At 39.5% G+C, this 19,890-nt stretch overlaps 1 protein-coding gene across 10 annotated transcripts in view; it reads right to left on the bottom strand.

The window, feature by feature from the left end:
* The window catches only part of SEMA4D (semaphorin 4D), a 111,464-nt gene that overhangs the window by 57,018 nt on the left and 34,556 nt on the right, over positions 1–19,890 (bottom strand). The window contains exon 2 of one of the 10 annotated variants that reach the window (XM_053968788.1): positions 17,820–17,925. The exons of the other annotated variants lie outside the window; for them this stretch is intronic. The gene's annotated coding sequence lies outside the window, so the exon portion shown is untranslated. The remainder of the gene's footprint in view (positions 1–17,819; positions 17,926–19,890) is intronic. 10 annotated transcript variants of the gene reach the window in all.

The following is a 19,890-nucleotide window of genomic DNA, read 5'->3' as shown; positions in this document are numbered from 1 at the left end:
AGTAGCAATTACTGATATTGGTAAGAGTCTGGGACCCCTCACGTGCTGGTATGGGATGTACTAGAGAGAGGTTAGACACCACTCAGGCTCACAAACAACTACCTTTACTAAATTCATATGAAGCAGTTCCAACACTTTCCTGCATTATTAAGGAACTGCATTATGCACAAGCTTAGGAAAGAGGCCCTGGATATTGACAATGAAACCCAGCATGCTTGTATTTATTTTGCTGTAATCACAGGACAAGATGGGCCACTCTGAAGCAATCACAACTGGGCACAACAAAGCATTTATCCCAAGACTCTTCTACGTAACATGCTTCCAATATGCAGACTCATAACACTGTTACATCAGATTCTATTTAGCGTAATTCACCGAAGAACTTTTAGAAGTCTAAGCCATGTGAAGGGACATTGTTTTCTAAATGCAAGTCACTGATGGTCTGAAGTTTCAGATTTCACTGTAGTCAATAGTAAAGAGATTCCCAAAGACGCAAGTGGTAAGATGATGCACCTGACAAAAAAATCTCCATTGCACTTCTGAAGGCTTCATTCTTGTCCCAGAAGATTATGACAACTCAGAAGACAGAAGCCTCAAAACAAACAGGCTAGAGAAAATTACAAGAAACAGCTCAACACTGCAGGTCTGTCTCTAAGGGAGAGCCTCTACAAGGTCTTTTCCAGAGATCTTCAACAGTGCATGTTTTGTGGTTACCAGTGTAGTAAAAGGCATCAAACAGCTACATCAAGCACACTTTTGCTTACAAAACAGTATTTTCAGTATCTTTTAGGCTATAGAAAGAGGGCAAGGTAGTCTGATTCTACCTACAATCGTTTTTGAAGCTACCCCACGAAAATCCATTACATCCATCCATATTATTACCAACTGGCTACTTTTCACAAACAGCAGCAGAATGTAATTGACTCACTTTTGATGCAAAAAACCCCAATCCACCTTTCATTCTGTTGAAAACAAACTAGAGCAGGCAAGTAAATCATCTGTAAATCATCTGATCAGTAATGAAGCTCTCCACAAACCAACTTACACCAGATCATCTCTATGGCTTTAGCTACTCAGTACTGAAGTGAATAGCTAAAATTTACAGAAACTTCCTGGTTGCCACAAGAGGCTATCAACCAACATAGCCACTATCGCTACTGGAGTTTTCAGATCCAAGTACGCCTCCTTACAGCTTAGGCTCCCAGAGCAAACTGTAATAACCTATTTTAGCTTCAGGTACCTTAAGGGAGAAAGAAAATTCTCCTTTGCCTCTCTTGAGAAAGAGCTTCCAGCAGCCTATAGTTTGTAAAGCACTTTCACTGCAACAAAGCACTTGCATCTAAATGAATAGCTACAGTAGGTGTGAAACTCCTCTGAAAAGCCTAGCAGCAAATCAGCTGATCTGTATACTTTCCTGGCTTACTTTAAACAGCCTAACATGGAGGTTTTCAAGTCTCAGCAAATAGCTCCAGGTTTCTGAACTATGATCTGAGGTCAGTGGGGATTGAAAGACAGGTGGCAGATGGCTGGAGGCCAGGCCACATCTCAGCCAGCCTCTGGATCTCCACGGAGATGGTAAGAAGCAGATGAGCTGCTAGGACTTCCAAGCTCTGGCACCTCAGCTCAGGAACTCTGCTCCTAAGAACAGTCTATCCCTCCTCAGTGTGGTCCTTGGGAAGGGGCCAGTAACCATCAGTGTTTCCAGCAGAGAAGCCCACAGGCTTAGGGGTGGGTGTGAGAGTGGCTGGGCTAAGGTGCAAGGTGGTTTCCAAGCAGTGGCTCATTCTGCTCCTTTGGTCACACTGCCACTGCCTGACTGTCAAGACACCACATGTAGCCATGCTACACACAGGAAACTACTCCCAGCTTGCCAGAAGCTATGACATAATTAAGCCCGCTAATCCAGCTAAGATTTGAGCATGAAATTAAACATCCACATGAGCACTGCAGGTTGGCAGACATCCTTCAGGTGCTCTTGTTTGACCCAAACCTCACAGGTGATCCTTTACAGCAGGTAGTGCAGAAAATCCTGAACAAATCTTATGCCCTGTCAGGTTTTAAGAGTACTAAAGTCTAAACTTATGGGAAAAAAAACCTCTGAACTGTTTCTTCTGGCAATGATTACTTAAGCTTGGGGAGAAAAATTACACCATGAATAGCTCATTATTTTGACAACTGTGACTAAGTCTTCAAAGATTAAAGAAAACACCCACTGGATTATAAATGAAAGACAGCCTGGAATACATTATGCAGAATAAAGGGATAGTCACCTTAACGAAATTTTTCATAAAAGATCCACAATCCTTCATATATGTGTGTTTGCATACACTTTATTTATTTGAAGGCCTTCTAATCTGTCAAATTCCAAACCACATTAATGTATTACAAGGTACTTCTGGCTGTCACATCCTACTTGCATTTAAAAAAAAAAATTAAAAATCCAAAGAACAACTACCATGTACTACTTTTCCTTCTGCACATCAATTACCATCCAGCTCAGAAGCATTTCTTTCATTTTCTATTCAAGCACATCCTGCTGTAACCAGGTCCTTGTGATTCTAAATGAAGAGAAGAAGAAAGGAAATTCAAGAAAACTAGCTTATAAACAAATTTTCTTTACTTGGAAGACTCTTTGGGAGCCCATAGGGGCAAATTTTAAGTTTGGGAACATTTCTAGTGCTACAGCACTATACACCAACCTCACCGAAATACCATTTCCAGATAAATATCTTGATAATCACAACTAGAGCTGTATTTCCAACCTCTATTTCAAGTCAGCCACAACCTATACATACTGGCTTTCTTAAAAAACTATTTTAAAAGCTTACGTGGAAGGCACAATGAAGTCAACATACAGCTATGAGTAAGACTGCACAGACAGCTGCCCACAGACAGTGTCTGTGACTAAGAACTTTCCTGTTAATGTTAGTGTGGTTTTAGAGTTGTGAATTACATGAAAAGGTAGGCTAGACTACAAACTTCAAGAACCGTACATATTACCAACACTGTATTTAAATAATTGATCTGAAACACTAAAATAACTGCTGCTGACACGGCCCCCACCCAGTCTGGATGGGGCTGGTGATTATACGTGCACCACCTGTGCAAGACACTGGGGCTGACAAATTAAGTAACAAACATGATACAATACTTACAGAGCAAAGCTCAAATTTCTTCCACCCCTTACCTGCCTGCAAAGTTTACTTTTTATAAAAAAGTCTTAATTTCACAGACCCATTTACTGGCCTATCAACACCCATCTGCATTTCCTAAACATTACAGGATGTTTACATGAGCTTTAAGCTGAAGCAGAGGCCTATGCTAAACCTTGTTCTGAAACAGTGAAGTGAAAAAAGCCCTGTTAGATCTTGAAAAGACAGCCCTATCTCACCCAAACTCTGCTGGGATCCTCAGTTCTAATACCTGTCACCTCAGCACTCCTCAGATCTCACAAGCATCTTCAAAAAAGCCAAGAAAAATACAGAGACTAAACTGGTGGCAGAGAGCTACATATATCTCCTGTATCCCAATGGCAAAATAAAAATATCAAGGCTGGACCAGCTACTGCCGTGACGAGAGTTTATCCCATTTTTAAGGATATTGAGAGAATCTGTAGTTAAACAACTTAACTTCCAAAAACTGAATGGGAGCTTTCATGATAGTATCCATGCATCCCAACCCTTCTTCAGGAAAGGATCTGAGTGGGTTTCACAGTTTCAGCTTTCTTCCAGTTACAATACTGTACAAATATCAAAACAAGAATATTTTAATAAAAAATAAGGTAGTGGTTCGGAATCAAATTCCAGTAAAGGCAGAGAACACCAACACAGCTGTGTGAGACCAACAGACACAGTGCATGAGAGAAGAAACAAGGATACACAAATGCATAAAAAAAGTAACAAGCACCAGCACTTTGCAAGAGATTCATCTTTTTAAGGCACCACTTCAGGGATATGGAAAATCTTTATGTATTCACACAGCCTTCACTTGGGGAAGAAAAAAATTCAGAAGGATCACCACAATATTCTGGTCAATAAAGAAACATAGTCTTTAAAGAGCAGAGATCACTGTGACCACTTCTACAATGAACAATTTTTCTACTTCAACAAGATCAATATAAAGGAGATAATTACTACCCGTCTTGTCATAAAATCCCATGTAATCCATGTCTCCCATCAGAAAGGGAGCAACCCTGGAAATTATTTGCTGGTTAAAAAACCTGAACAAGAAGAAACAGCAGACAAGCCTCTAAATCTTACTCTTGTTTTTCAGTGAGAAGTAATAGAAAACAAAAGTTAAACTTCTGCCTGCATTTTTCATTATTGTTCTTTATCAGATGCTCTTTAAGGTCCCAAAAGGAAAATCAAGAGTTAAAAAGCCCCTGAAGACCCACAAAAACACGTGTCTTACCCAGAAGACTATCAGCTGCCAATTATGGGGAAACATCTTCAAATATTAATAAGGGAAGTTACCTATTTCCACATTCATTTTGACAACATGCCAACCCAGGAAAGCTAAGATCAACATACTGTATTATACCACCTACTTTCTTAAGAGCTTAGATCAAATAAGCAAATAAATTTTGTCACTTTCAGAGGAACTTTTGTTCCTTTTCAACTATGTAATACTATAGTATTTCCTGGTTTTACTGTTCTGAATTGTTTACATAAACTGCATTAGCAGTGCTCACAGGTGATAGTCTGAATATGTTTAAGAGTTATCTGAACATAGATTACAAAACACCTAGATTTTACAGTGTTTTATATTTAGTGTTTTTCAATACTGTCTTGGTATTTTTCTCTTGCCTTGAGAAATACACGACCCCTTCCCAGAACAAAAAAAAACCCCAAGTTAAAAAAAAAAAAAAAAAAAAAAAAAACAAACAAACAAAAACCAAAAAACACACAAGACATGAAGAATCTTTCACATTCTTTAGAACTGAGTATTTTACTATCTTGATAGTGCAGAAAAACCCAGTTGTTCAGTATCAGATTCTAGTTTTTCAGGTTTTCAAGCCCGTTTTTAACAAAATATGCCAGTTACTGACAGGTTCCAGATTCTGAAGTTTCTTGACTCTCAGAGGAGGCAAATACAACAACTACCTTTTCCACACAGCAAGTTTTCAGTACCAAAACATCTCTGGGCCAGTGTGCCCACTGAGAACACTCAACTTGTAAGGCTGCACATATTCCTACACACTGTCAAGACCATGCACTGCTCAGGGACAGTATGCAAAACCAGCCTTAAACTAGCTTTAAAAGCATGTTCAAAACACTGCCTTCCTTCTTTTTTTCTTAAATTCCCTAAACTTATTTGGCATTAAGTGCAACAGAAGGAAAGGGAGGAGCAATTTTCACCTCAACACATAAAATTACAAACCAGTAATCTTCAACTGCACAGCAAAACATTTTGCACCTTAAAGAGAAGCCTTGGAAGATGTTACCTGTCCGTCCTGAGAAAAAGCTTCTGTGCTGGAAGAAAGAGGCAACTTCAGTTCAAGGAGCCAGAGTCAGCTCCCTGTTGCATAAGACCTAGCACAGCCTCCCTGAGGGAGATGCACAAGGTTGCTGAAGTAGGGAATTTGAACCAAGTTATTCAAAACAGTGGAGAAGTAACGAAAACAAAACTTAATTGTCTTTGGCTATATAAAAATCAGAAATTGAACCTTGCAGCGGTATCTACTATTAAAAAAAAAAATCCTAATTAAAATTCACAGGTGGAATGCACCCATTTTTTGTAAAACCAAAACAAAACTGCTTGTGTCCAAAAAAACCCTAAAAAAGCTATAAAAAGGGATTTCCTCAAGCCTTACAAGTTATGCAAGGACATCTCTGACTTATGAACAGGTAAAATTTTTGTAGTTCTGAGTATCTTTATCTTACTAACATGGATCACACCTGCTTTATCACGCATGCCACTTTGAAACTATCTTCCTCTCATGTTCAATTGCACAAATTATAATGAGAATGTCACAAGAACTGGTTAGGACAACACTTCATAGCACAACAAAAACATGCCCATTCAATACAGCAAGACAATCAGAATGGACCACAAGAAATTCATACATTCTTGAATCCACCTGTACCACATTCCCAGTTACATTTGGGATGAAGAACTTCAACAACAAAATGCCAAAGAGGTCTGTGATAATAATTTGGAGTTCTCAGTTTTGGATGCAGTGAGGGAATAGAAGCATCAACACTCCCAGGCGCTTTATTTTATCTGTCCCTCCACAGAGCTGCTTCTACTGCCAACCATGCAAATCCAGCTTTGTATTTGACATGAATCATGCTGCCTGAACAGTAAAATCTGTGCAATTTTTACTCCATCTGACATTACACATATTGAACATGGTGCAGTAAAGCCCTCTCTCAAAACAATTTTTTTCTCAATTAATTTTATTTCTGTGGCACTTAGCTGAAGAGTCACCATGAAATGCTGTCAATTCTCTTTCCAAAGCTCCAAGCTGAAGCCAGAGCATGTGCTGTTTGTTTGGTAAGCTGCAAAGCAGCAAGTTTCACCACTCAGGTTTCCGTATGACAAAACACTTACTCAGAACTTCAATTCCTTTTTTCCTGTCACCTATTCATGCAATAAAGTCATATAAAGAATCTTCTGAAAGCAAACGCAGTCTTGGCTTCTAAACTTATTTCCACTGAGAACCTGATACAGAATAAAGAATTAACAACAACAACATACTATAAAACCGGTAATTTCCCTCAGGTCTGCTTATCCTTGCATTAATGAAAGTAACAGAAATAGCTTATTTTTACTTTCCATACCCATTCTTTGATATCTGACTTTCAGACAACACATGTGAAGCTCTATTTTCATATACCACAGCAACAGCATAAAGAAGCAATGCAGTTTTTCAAGTTTCATTGCATTAATACAAATCTGACATTCTCAGCCTTCATACCTGGTCTACCACCAGGTAACATTTTTTTTCCTCTTTCTCCTGCAGTTTTCCACTTGCAGGATGAGGTAATTCACTCTTGTTAAAACAGCACATTTAGGCTCTATAGCTCCTAGACACCACCAACTGATAAATTACATGAACATCCAAGTTTTAAGACACTCATCATAAATTTAGCAATGTGCCAGGGTGAATGGCTTAAAACAATTATTTCCTGGGTCCCTGAATTGGGCTGGGAAAAACAAGCAAGATAACTACTCTTCTTCCTAACAGTTGCAAGGCATTCAGCCTGCTTACTTCAGCCATCCTGCCTCTGGTCACATGTGTGTCCTCTGGTCTCCATCCATAACTCAGCATCCAGACCTACACCAGTGTGCAACTGATCAGGGATGTCAACTGATCAGCTTCCACAGGCTAAAAATCTGCTTTGGGGAGGTGCTGGATCAAGGGAGTTTAAATCCACACATAGTGTCCCTTTCAGCAGCCATGCTAGCTTGTGGCAGATTGAAATATAAGTGCAACACTATGGGGGACATAACTCCGGGCCTTGCTTGGGCAGGGGGGAAAAAAAATGGGAGTGGCAAGTAAGTGTTAGACTCATTCCAAGTCCTCCTTGGACTCCTCCTTCAGGGCCAAAATAAGAGAAAGTGAGGAAGAGATGAGAGATCCTGGCCCATAAAAGAAAACCTTGAAGGCCTGAAGGCTGTATATGACTAGGCCTGTGACAGACATAATACAGCCCTCCCCTCTGATGCTACATAGCACCCACCAGGTACGGAGCTTTCTGCAGGACTACCTGCTGAAAAAGATGTTGAAAAGATGCAGAAGTCCATCCAAGGGTAACACCACTTCCCCAAGAATCAACACTGCTCTTCTGCTGCAACATCATTACAAAAACAACTTACTTTATTCTGCCAGTGATAAGCAACTACAATTCCTTCTCATCAGCTTAAACCCTTGCCACAAAGTGCCTTACCATTACATTTGCTTGCATATTCAAGGAATTCCACTATCCCTAAGGACTGGCAAAGATCACATCCCACAGCACAACTGCCATGTCCCAGCCAACCTCACTCAAAACAGGACATACAAGGTCTAGGATCAAAATTCACAGTTCACCACGAACTGCAAGGGTCATTTTAGATAGCTGAGATCTTCACAAGAGATTCTCTCCAACAGCAAAATGCAACTCATGTTTTCTTACCAAGCAAGAACTACAGTAAAATAGCCTTGAAATCATCATCCCACTTTAACAGATATAGCTAATGCAAACAGCTTCAGTGGCAAGCATTTTAAAAGGTTTGGGATTTTGCTGTGTTTAAGATTCAGATGGGTCAGAAAGGAATTATCCTTTTTTATTGTGTTAAAAAAGGATACATCAACCCTCTCAATATTTTATGCTGAAAAGTAACAGAAACATACTTCTGAAATACTCTCCTAATGCTTTCCACAGACAGCACACACATGGATTTTACAAATCATCCATAGATTATTTTACCATTGCTCACTAATAACCTTTACTGTTTTTTAAACTATGTACAGCCAGGGAGTCTGTACTCTTCCGTAAGATATACAAATAAATTATAGATACCAGCAAATACAAAAATGTTTGCGCAGAACAGAACTTGTTAAACATAAGCAGAACTCAGTCAGCAATAACTCAGCAATGACTGACTCAGGAGTTTGGAAAAAAAAAACCAAAACCTTCTGACTTTGGGATATCTTCCACAAACGCAGTGATTAATCATGTGCTGTTAGATCTATTCTATGGGGTTATGCAGCATTGATCATAACTGTTCCTGCCTCAATACAACCCTTGTACTGATATTAATAATGCAAAGGTCATTTTGACCTTTACCTAGTTACTGGGTATCAGTTTGTGCCCATATTACTGCTTTCCGTACATCCAAAAACACAGGTGCAGATCTTTCAGTACAGGTGCTTCAGATTTCACATCAAATTATGTGTGAGCATGTCAGGAACAGGATTAACAGAAGCTTTGCTCGCAGAACATTCTCATGAGCATTACTGGGATTTTAACTCCTGCAAATCTAAAATGAGCTTTTTCTTATGCCAAATGAAATGCTGCAGAGAGTCATTATAACACTCGATGATTAACTTTGAAAACCTTGTTTGCACTATCATTATAGATATTTTAACAGGAAAGATAGGAGACATGCACACCACAGAGGTTCTGCCTCAAACTCTGTTGACAAAACAGATAATTACTACAAGTTTCTAGCCATTGAAAGCTAAATTTGAGGGGTTTTAATATTACAGAAAAGCAGAACTGGAAAATTACACAAAGGCATTAGAGGCAAGATGAGATTCATCTGCTTCCTACAAGGTTTGGGGCTCAACAGAGAAACAAAGCCTTCCTTGGCAGCGCTGACCTGCAAATGCCACTGCAACCATGTTTTATCTCAAACCAGATATTCCCCCCCCCCCCTCAGAACACTTACAGCTTTCACATTTCAAATGTCAGAGTTCAAAAATTACGTTAAGCTGAGCCAAATGCAAAACTTAATCCCAAACAAGACAGATATGTCAGAGAATTCAGTGGCAATTGATGTTGCTTGTGAACCAGACTCTGCAGAGGCGTTCAAGCCCCTAGCTGCTTCCCTGTATCCCTTTTTAACTTTCTGCGGTTGTCAGACACTGGTAAGACATTACCAGAGAACATCCAAAGAACATCCTTAAGACTGCTCTATTCCCTTTCTTTGGTGCACAATCCTGAATAAATAAGAGACAGGACCTGAGAGGGCACCTTCACTGTCTATATTCCAAGCATCATCCTACACCACAAAATACCCTTCTCTTCTAAAGCTTAATACGGCAAGAAACTAACAAAAGCCCCCCATACAGCCCTTTAATGGGCCCTTTCTACAAAGCAAAACAAGTATCATCCTTCTACATCAATTCAAATTAATTAAACTTTAAAGGTTAATGTTCTTTGTGGATGTATTAATTTTCTAAATTTAAATTTCAATTGCTGTGCAGCTCATTTGCTAAAAGTCTGGTGGTTTGTTTTGGTTTTTATTTTTGCTTGATAAAGGCAGACTTAATACAGTAAACAAATGAATGACTCTTACTGAAGTCTTGTTTTCCTTCTCACTCTCCCTTGACACTTTCTCCAGTTTTTTTTAATTGGAATATTAGCTTTAAACTATTGCAAGAGTTTAACCCAAAAAAAATGCAAAACAATGTCCCATTATTAAAATGTGAACCCAGCTGGATAATGTTATTTATTTGTAGAGCAGCTTCCGATATACAGTTTTCTTTCCAGCAAATTATTATCTAGACTTCTTTGAATCCAGACTTTTTTTTTAATTGAAACCCACTAATCTTCAAGTTTCCTATAGGATGTGTAGACCTGCACTAAGAATTTAAATCTACTAACAATCAGCTTGCTTTTCTTAAGTAGCTTTTGCAGATCTATTAGAAGTCATCCAAGGTAACCAAGAGTATACACACTACACAAACTGAAATCAGTACACCAGATTAACATCCATGTATTAGCTGCTTTGCTATCGTTCCTCTACAATTTAAGACAGAATGACAGATCTCATTATTTTTCTTGCTAAGAATCCTGTCTCCTGCTGGACTGTTTGCTAGCAAGCTTTATTTAAGCCTCCTTATTCTTACAGGCTGCAGACATATTTCTCCTTGGCAAAATACTGTCTTTAACAAGAGATTCGTTGTTCAGTGACACATGAGAAACTGCATGCAATGGTCTAAGTTGCTCACCAGCAAGGTCAGCCAACTGCACACCTCGAGGCACAACATAAGCTGCTCCTTATTGATTACAAAATTTCCCTGATTGTTCTCTGAGATAATCTAGAAAATATAGGTACCAGAGTATCTATGCTCAAACAGCTTCTCTATCTTTCTAACATAATGGGGATTATGCACTTTATCATTAGCTCTTTTGAGCCATGGCACTTCAAAAACATCTGAATAAGTTAAAGTTTTTTGAATTTTAACATGCTCTGAAAGGCTGGTGGCATATCCAATGTTTAAGTGACAGAAAATGGTGATGCAATTTCACCACAGTTGACCCCTCCCTCAAGACTGCAAGCAAAACACTTGTCACACTGTCATCACCTTATGTGATGTTAAACGACGTCATCCTTCAGCAGGAAAAAAAGCCATTGCTTACTTACCTTTGTGTTAGAATGAAACAAAAAATTTAAAACACAAACATTTGAAAGTACTGCTTAAAATGAACCTTCACCAAGACAACGATGAACTTATGACAAGGTAAAGAATTATTATTTCATATATGTTTCAGCAGTGATATAAAAGTTTCATCTTGCTGACATTCACCTAATTTCTCCAAATTACTCATGATGCACAGGGAACCAAAGATGCATCTCCCACTGCTTCTCAAACTATGAAAACTGGTTGCTTCATTCTATCTACTACAGGATTTTTTGCAAGATCTCCTAGAGGAGTCCTTCCTGTTTAACAAGAGACAGGCCTCACAGGACACTTCCTGAGAATGCATGTCCTGAAAACAATCTGGTCAGATCCTGACCAAGATGAGCTGCTGACTAGCAATTGCTCAGACCAGTCCATGAGTGATGAGTCTTTTTCCATCCAAGGCTCAGAATTTGTCAATGGCATCTATCTTCTCTCCAGTGCTCTGGTACATTTTCCAGCTCTCAGAGACATGGGTTATGTTCAAGCTTCTCTGATATACGACAGTGCAGTTGCCAGTTCCATGTCTGAGAAAGAGTGCAAGAGCCTGGCATCAACTGCTTCACTTCCGAAGGACACAGTTAACTGCAAAAGCAGAAGGTGACCATGCCTGGGGAAACAGCTACTGAGCAGAGCACTCCACCAGCTCCTGTGGCACGCAGAGGCTGCTGGTGAAAGCCTGGCTCAGGAAGCCTACCGAAATGTCACAATGGACTCAGTGAAAGCCCCTTCCTGGTAGGGCACTTGAACAATAGCTCAAAAAAGCAAAATTTTACTAATCAGAAAGACTTGAAGACTTCAGCAACTTCAAAAGAAAGAAGGTGAGAAGCCTGTCTAGTGAAGATTTTCGTGTGGCTTATAAGTGTTACAATTTCAACAATTCAGTGAAAGTTTGCACTACTTTCAGCTTACACATCTTAATGCTTATGTTACTCACCAAACAGTTCTCTCCCTACTAAGCCACTTCATAAGGCTTCAGGGGGAAAACAAGTTTAATAAACATTATTTATCTGTCCCTTTAACAGGAGCTGGTAGCATAGCTTGCTTGTGAGCACCTCCCATCAATTTTCATCCTCCTCTGTGAGGATCTCCCAGCCACTCACCACACTCCTTCAAAGCTACCTCAACACCTACCAGAGCTACCTCATTCTAGCAACCACTCCTTTGCCACCACGGGACTCTTCTGCATGAACGATCTATGCCAGCCACAGGGGTAGCACAAGCACACTTTCAGTACTTACACACATCAGCTGAGACAGTCTCATGAATACGAATGCAGACAGATTTCAAGAAGTGCCTATTCTATCTCAGGAGCACTCTATCTGGTCTTCTAGCAGCCATATCCTGTGCCCTAAATAAACCCCTCTCCATTAGTTGCTGATAAGCGAGAGGTGCGAGTGCAAGCAAAGACCCGATGCCAGACCCTCTGCTCTCTTCCATGCTGCCAGAAGCACGGGTCAGGTGAACTTCTCTCTCCCATTGCTATGCAGGGTCCTATATCATAGTTTTGACTCCAGGATGATTAATATATTTTCAGACCAACATGCATCAAGAAGCACTCCCTCAGACAGCAAAGCACGGAGTCTGTTCTTGGGGTATCAACAGCAGAGATGCATGATTTCAAGGAATAAATGTGCCATCATTTGGACTGCCTCACTGAGACTAAACAACCTAGAGTTGAATGGTATTTTTCAGGTGAAATGTTCATCCAATAAAAGTCTGTAGTCCTTCAATCCTTGCCCTCCCATCTTGAAATTGAGACAAATAAGATTACAAGACCTTAAAGTGATCTATTAAAGCAGATAAAGCAAACACCTCAGTGTGTTACTGCAGCACACTGGAAGACTTAACAAAAACTGTTAAAAACTGTTTCTCAAGGAAGAGGTCTTCATACCAGCAAAGCTATGGAGGAACATGGAGTTGTTCTGCTGCTAGCTTGGCAAATTTAAACAGGAAATAGCAAATAAAAATGCTTAGAGAATATAAAATATTGTCAAATCCCATTTCAATAATGTCAATTGTTTGTAGTCCAAAAGATTAAACTCTATTGGATTAGAAAGATTAGAAACTCTATTGGACATGTCACCTTTAGAAGCCCGTCTGTGAGAAATACATCCATGAGACTGCAGAAGGCTGATCACCAGCAGGGGGAGGATAAGGCAACTCTACAGGCCTGAAAGTCAAGTTACTAGTCCACTCTGCAAACAATACAATAGTCAGGCCAGGGTTTACACAGCATTCAGATTCTTAATCTACACAGTGGATGCTGCCCATCAACAGGACCTGATGACGCTAGTGTAACAGTGACTCAAGTTTTTTGCACCTGAAACAGAAACAACGACCGATTAGCAGGATTTGCACTAAGCACTAAAGAGAACAATACAAGAACAGAACAGGCACAGCTTGTTTGGGCAAGTAACATGCCACACAGTACAGTGGTGAAAAAAAGTAAAAATAAAAATCAAATTTAAATATCAGACAGCTGTTCAGAAGAAAGCTATCTCAGGGGAATAAGACAAAGAATAAATTTTTAACCAGGCCACTCTACAGTCCCATCATCATCAAGATCTCACTCAAGAGAAGCAGTACCAGCAGCACAAGAGGTTAGTTAGGGAAGGGAGCAAAAGGACATGGAAGAGGCAACTGCAGTCAATTAAGCATAACCTGAAGCCATGACTTAAGGCTGTATCCTTGGAGTACTGGCCTTCCTCCCACCCTGCTCTTGGGCCTTTCTGCAGCAGCTCAGAGTAGTGTGAAGCTGTTCACACCTATGAGCTACAGCACTGACAACCAGGCAAAAGTTGCAGAAGTAAATACGGGAACACTATTTTCCTATGCTGCATAATAGGAAAAATATGGAAACAAAGTAGACTCCAACTAAGAATTATTTGCATTCCAGTCTTAGCAGACGATTTATCTTAAAATATGGATCATTATTACATCTCCAGTTTCAAGGAAGCTGAAAATCTACTCCACCAGCAGAAAAAAAACACTACCAAACTAGAAAAAACTGTTTTCAGGTCTTGTGTATTATTTGGTCCAAACCAAGGCTGACCAGACACAAGAGGCATCTGATCTGCAAAATGTCTGCAGACATCCTTTCCTTTGTTTCTGCTTATAAAGGATCTGCAGTTGACAGAAGCTAAACAGAACAAGAGCAAAAGCAGAGAATTTCCATGGGTTGGAAGATTAAACCTAGACTACAAAGTGGCAGTAATTTCTGCCTTTACGAAGAAAAGGCCATAGTTAGAACAAGCTGCATGAATTTAGTTAAATCATAACCACATTAAGCCACTCGTCTCTATGCAGAACATCCCAGGCTTTGCTGCTAACATTTCACCACGTGAACGGCTAGAAACATTTGCTCACATAAGCTGTTTAAACGTGATTCAGCCCAGATGTCCGAATGGCTTAGCAGTCTTTGTTTGCAAAACATCAATAGAGAATGACAGACACAAATATAGCACTGAGTTCCTGTCCAGAGGACGTGCAAGGCCTGGCGTTTAACAAGACTACTTTTCGTAGCACATATTGCTAAAACAGTGATGTACCACAACTATGGTTATAAAACATTCAGTTCTTGTTCAAATGAAAGGTGAAAATGGGTGCAATCTAGAATCTAAAACACCTGCCCATTAGGGTCCCCACAACCTTATGAAGTAGTGCTGCACCTGTCAGCAACAAAGAGGCAGAGAGGAAAAAAGAGGTAAGAAAAATGCTGCCAATCTTGTGAATACCTGATACACCACTGGGTGGGGTGAACTGCTCCATTTACAGCCATGACTGTTTTCATAAACATGTACCAGGTTAAGTCCAAAAGCTTTCTCTTATGAACAGTGGCAGGCATGAGATAGCTAGGGTCAGAATTGCATTTACAGTGGATCTGCTCAGATACTTCTATCACAATAGTGGCACTGTCCAGCTCTCTTAGTACCACGTAAGAGTTCTGGAAAACACACAGATAAAAGATAGCATTTTAAAAGAAAGTATCATAGACATACAAAGCTTAACAGGAGAATTCAGGGTGCAAATAACACAGGGAGAAACTTCAAACAAGGCCAGTAATATGCCAGTAATTCATCCTCCCAAATTCAAGGTCATTTTCTACTCTCATGGTGGAATGTATTGATTCTAATTAAGCACAAAATTTCCCCCAGCAATATGTCGTCTGGCTCAGGCAGTTTCCACAATGCATGTGTACATCACAAATTTAGCCTTAAAAAAGCAACCTGGTTAAAAACTATGGTCTTGATTATGCAAATACATGTAAACATTTGCAACAAACTTCAGCACAACTACTACACTGAGTTATTTGGTTCAGTATAGTGAAACAAACCGGTACACAAGTACCTTGATAAATAAAGGCATTCCCCTGACTCAATCATAAACAACAAATTAATCCCAACACTACTGTCCCAGATTATCTGCTAGAGGCATTTTAACAGAGCTGGAACCAACAAAGAAGCTTGTTTAGAGCCCTTGTTTTACATTCCCAGAATAAACCGTATAGCAACAGACAAGCCTTAACACGCAAGTTCAGACCTACCAGCAGCAGACGTAGCAGTCCTCCTCCACTACTTAAAACAAGCTAGTATCTAATTTGTAATAAAGAGGCATTTCACAGGGAAAAGAATGGATATGCTGCAATCAATACCAATAAAGTTAGCATTATAGCAGGAAACTGTCTTCCCAGATAACAGATTTATTGCCTTCAAATTTAATTGTAAAGACAACAAATTAAAGGAAACACTCAACTCTGAAAGGACCTAACAGCCCTTCAAATTATCCTCCTTAAAGCTATCTTTGAAGCTCAGCAGACATTCTTATTGTAGGAGGATATTCAGGTATTGTGACTTGAGACTATTTGCCTTGACCCAAACTTTAGAACTTCTTTTTTAACACTGGAGCTAGAAGGAATAGGAGAAAATTGTGCATCAAGTACCCAATGGCAAGGTGCAAGCAAAGCAAAAATTTGCTTAGACTGCACACACAAAACTTTGATCAACACAAGAACACTGAAACCCTGAGCAATCATGCTCTTGATACATTTCTGCCAGAAGGTTTTTTTATTCTAAAAGAAGAAAATTACCTTTTGGGTATCACTTTCCCTCAAAAGCATTTTTAACTCCATTTTGTTACATTTAAGTTATCAATGTAGTTTTCCACTGTGCTCTCCAGAAAGGAAGCAAAAAAAAAAAAAGAGCAAAACAAAGGATTTTGTGGCAAAGAACATAATTCTGGGGTCAAGGAGCAAAAAATCAACTAGCAGAGAAACATGCACAGAAAGTTTACTGATGAAACGTTCAGTCTTTTGTTCTAAATCATACCTATCATTTCACAGAACAGAGGCACCACTCACTTGCATCTGTATTTTGAAGGTACATGGACCAATTGTTTTACACAGAGCTGTACAAATATTCTACCTGCCACACACTTAGGATGGCAATGTACAAGCAGTTGCTCTAGCCAATTTTGCTCCAAAAGCAGCAACTGCTTTCCTAGCCTAAAAAGAATTTAATGAAGCCATCTGCTCACAGTTCAGTGTATTCTAAAAACATCCTGCATTCTTCATGCTCTCTTTTACAGTTCAAAGTCTGGCTAGCATCCCAAGGCTACAACCTTTGTAAAAAGCAAAGCAAGAAGCATACAAAAATTCCTGAAAATATTTTGTTCATATTTACATTAAAATACTTCAGTATCTGCATATATCATATGCAGATAGCACGTTACTGACAACATTTTTGACAATACTTGTATTTTGAAGAAAGGCAATAAACTAGTAAATTGGAATGCAAATTGAATCTTGGAACGCTTGTTTTTAAATATTTGAATGGATTAATTGGTAATGTAAACAATGTACAATTGAGGAAGCTAAATGATCGACAATTTAAAAATACCTCAGTGTTACAGTCTGATATAAGCACAGGCAAGAAATTAACAACTTCTGTTCATTTAAACTCTATCCAATGCATCTGTAAAATAGCTATCAGGAAATACAGATTTAAAACAACTGCTGCAGGCGCTGCAGGAAAGTGTGATGTTTAACTGCCATACACCTGGGACAGCTGGTTTCAGCTGTCAGGATGCTGCCTATCCATGCGGGATGTACAGGACAAGAGTACTGGAAGTGGCATAACCAGCAAGAATGAACCTGAGGTCAGTCTCCTATGTGAAGTTACTGCTTTTACACATAGTACAGATAGAGAACATGTACTGACTTTTCACACTACAAACTCAGAGGCACATTTCTCCAATTTCCCATCTGTTAGCATCTCTCTGGCAGCAGCTTAAAACATGATTTTTCAAGGAGATACATCGCAGGAAAGGATTAACTTCTGCTGCATCTGGCAGTACAAATTAAGAGTAAGCATGGTTTTCCCATTGAAAAATACTCCCTTTACCCACAAGTTCAAAACCTGTTTCATTGTGCATCCAACACAACTCTGAAATCAACAGTGCTGCAAATCGATTAAGAAATTACATTTATCATGGTACCAAACACAATGGGACCTTCAGTTTTGTCTGTCTCTTCTAGATCACTTTCAAACGCAGTTAATGGTTATGCTAAATTAAAAAAAAAAAAAAAAACCAAAAAAAAAACCAAAACAAAACCAAAAAAAACCAAAAAAAAAAAAAAAAAAAAAAAACCACAAAAAAACCACCAAAAACAAAAACTGTAAATGGCACAATAACAACACCTTACTTTGTTTGCAGGGAAACAGAGTCTTCAGACACCAAGAGTAGCAGCCTGAATATACAGCATGCATGTTTTGGGTTTCATTTTTTCTACACTGAGACTTTCTGGAAGACTGGCAAAAAGAAGGGGAGACATCTTAAGCATGGTTTCTCTGTGGAACTCACACTTAATGTACTAAGATACACTGCATATCCAAATTTCAGTAAACAGCTGGTGCCCAGGAAAGTTATGGCAGTAGCACAGGAAGGCAAAAATCAGACCAAAGCAAAAACCAGCAAAATTCCACACCAAAACCTGTGTGCAAACATTTGCTCTGTTCTCAGAGCACTAAGTGTCAAAATTCCATGCTCATAGTTCAGAACATATTGTCAAAGAGCTGCTTCTTGAGAGAGCCAAGCCTGTTGTAGCATGAAGGGAGGGGTGGGGAGGAAATCTCCATTTATATTTTTTTCTCCCAGATTTCTTTGCAATAAAACCAGAATTGCACCTCCCAAACTTGGCCTTTTCATGATTCAAAGAGCAAACAGCAAGGAAAGCAAGGCTGTAATTTTGGGATTTTATACATGGAGAAAAAGAAGTAGAACTGCAATGTACTGTAATAATTAAGCAGTATTTTTTTTTCAAAAACTTTTCAAAAGCAATCACATGCCTACGCTCACAGCCACAGGTAAGTCATCTAAAATAACAAGTGGCTCACAGGGATGGCTTCCAAACTCAGCCAAAGCTACCAAAGGGCCTCCATAAGGCCAAAATTAAACTTTTCATAGAAGCCAGTTCTCCTGTTCCAAATGGTGTCATTTCCTCATTCTGTTAAGTGACTGAAGCACAAGATTCATGAAAATCAAATCAGAAAGCACTAGGACAGTGCTGTAAGTGTTGAAAACACACAGCATCTCCTGTTCTAAGAAGCAAAACCAGTTCATAATTCAAAGGAAAATTATGTAAGTAGGGTGTTTGCTACATTCATTGATTTAAAACACACAAATATACTTCTGCTCCTCTGCTCTGGCCCAAAAATTTGTGCCATGACAGCAAAATCTTTATTAATTGAACTGCATCAGCATCACCCCCTGGGCCACACTGAAGGCACATCTACAGAGGGATGGCAAGATGGGCCTTATTGTGAATGCACCTAGAATGCTGCAGCCAGATCAGTTTCTAACTGCAGCTCAATACAGAGCCAGACAAATTTTATTACTAATGAAAGGAAAGAAGTAAAAGCTCATTTAACTGCAGATTTTCAGGAAGAATATGCTCTCTTTTGGAGTGCAGAACTACAGTTTTGGAAACTGTTAATGTTTTGACTGAAATTCTGCCAACCAGAGAAAACACACTGGAAGCTACCAGACCAGTTGCTGCCATGGAACAAAGCAACTTGAATGTGTTCCTCACAAATTCAGGTTTCCACTGATCCATCCACCTGTCTCTTCAATTTCTAATTGCATGAATGTATCTTTTGAATCTCTTATATGTAATTTTCCTTCTGGAAGCTCCACTTGACAAACTGTGATGCATGCCTCTTCAGCTCACAGCACACACAGGGTTAACGCTCTTGCTAACCAAGTGAGAAAACACTGCAGAATACCAGCCTATTTTATTTGAAGTCTGTGCTAACTCGTGTTTGAGCTACAGTGAAGGTGAGAAGCATACAGAAAGGCTGGACCTCTGAGGCTCTGAAAACTCTGCGCTGATACCAGAGGACTGAATAGGCATAAGTGCAAATGCCCAGGATGAGCTTTTGTCACACAAATACACAGGAGAGCACTTCAAAAACACCAACCTGAGCATCACTGAGACACACAGCTACATAAGACAGGATTCTTACCTACAACAGTACCAACTACATGTCAAAGCTTATCATGCAGGTGAATTAAAGGGTGGAAGATCCCGAGTTCTGAATAGCAGGACTCAATGCAGATCCCACTATCTTTGCTCTCTTCCAATCCTAGACCTCATTTCAGTTCCTTAAGCAGACAGATAATGTGGGCTTCAGCTGCCTCCAAAGCCTCTCTCTACAGCAGTGTATGGGAGATGCCAAGCCCACATTACTCCATTCTCACTGCCAGCCAAAATGTGA

The sequence above is a fragment of the Vidua chalybeata genome, chromosome Z (assembly GCF_026979565.1).
Source record: "Vidua chalybeata isolate OUT-0048 chromosome Z, bVidCha1 merged haplotype, whole genome shotgun sequence".
Classification (NCBI taxonomy): Eukaryota; Metazoa; Chordata; class Aves; order Passeriformes; family Viduidae; genus Vidua; species Vidua chalybeata.
The sequence above is the reverse complement of the archived record's forward strand: the minus strand, read 5'-3'. Positions and strand labels throughout refer to the sequence as shown.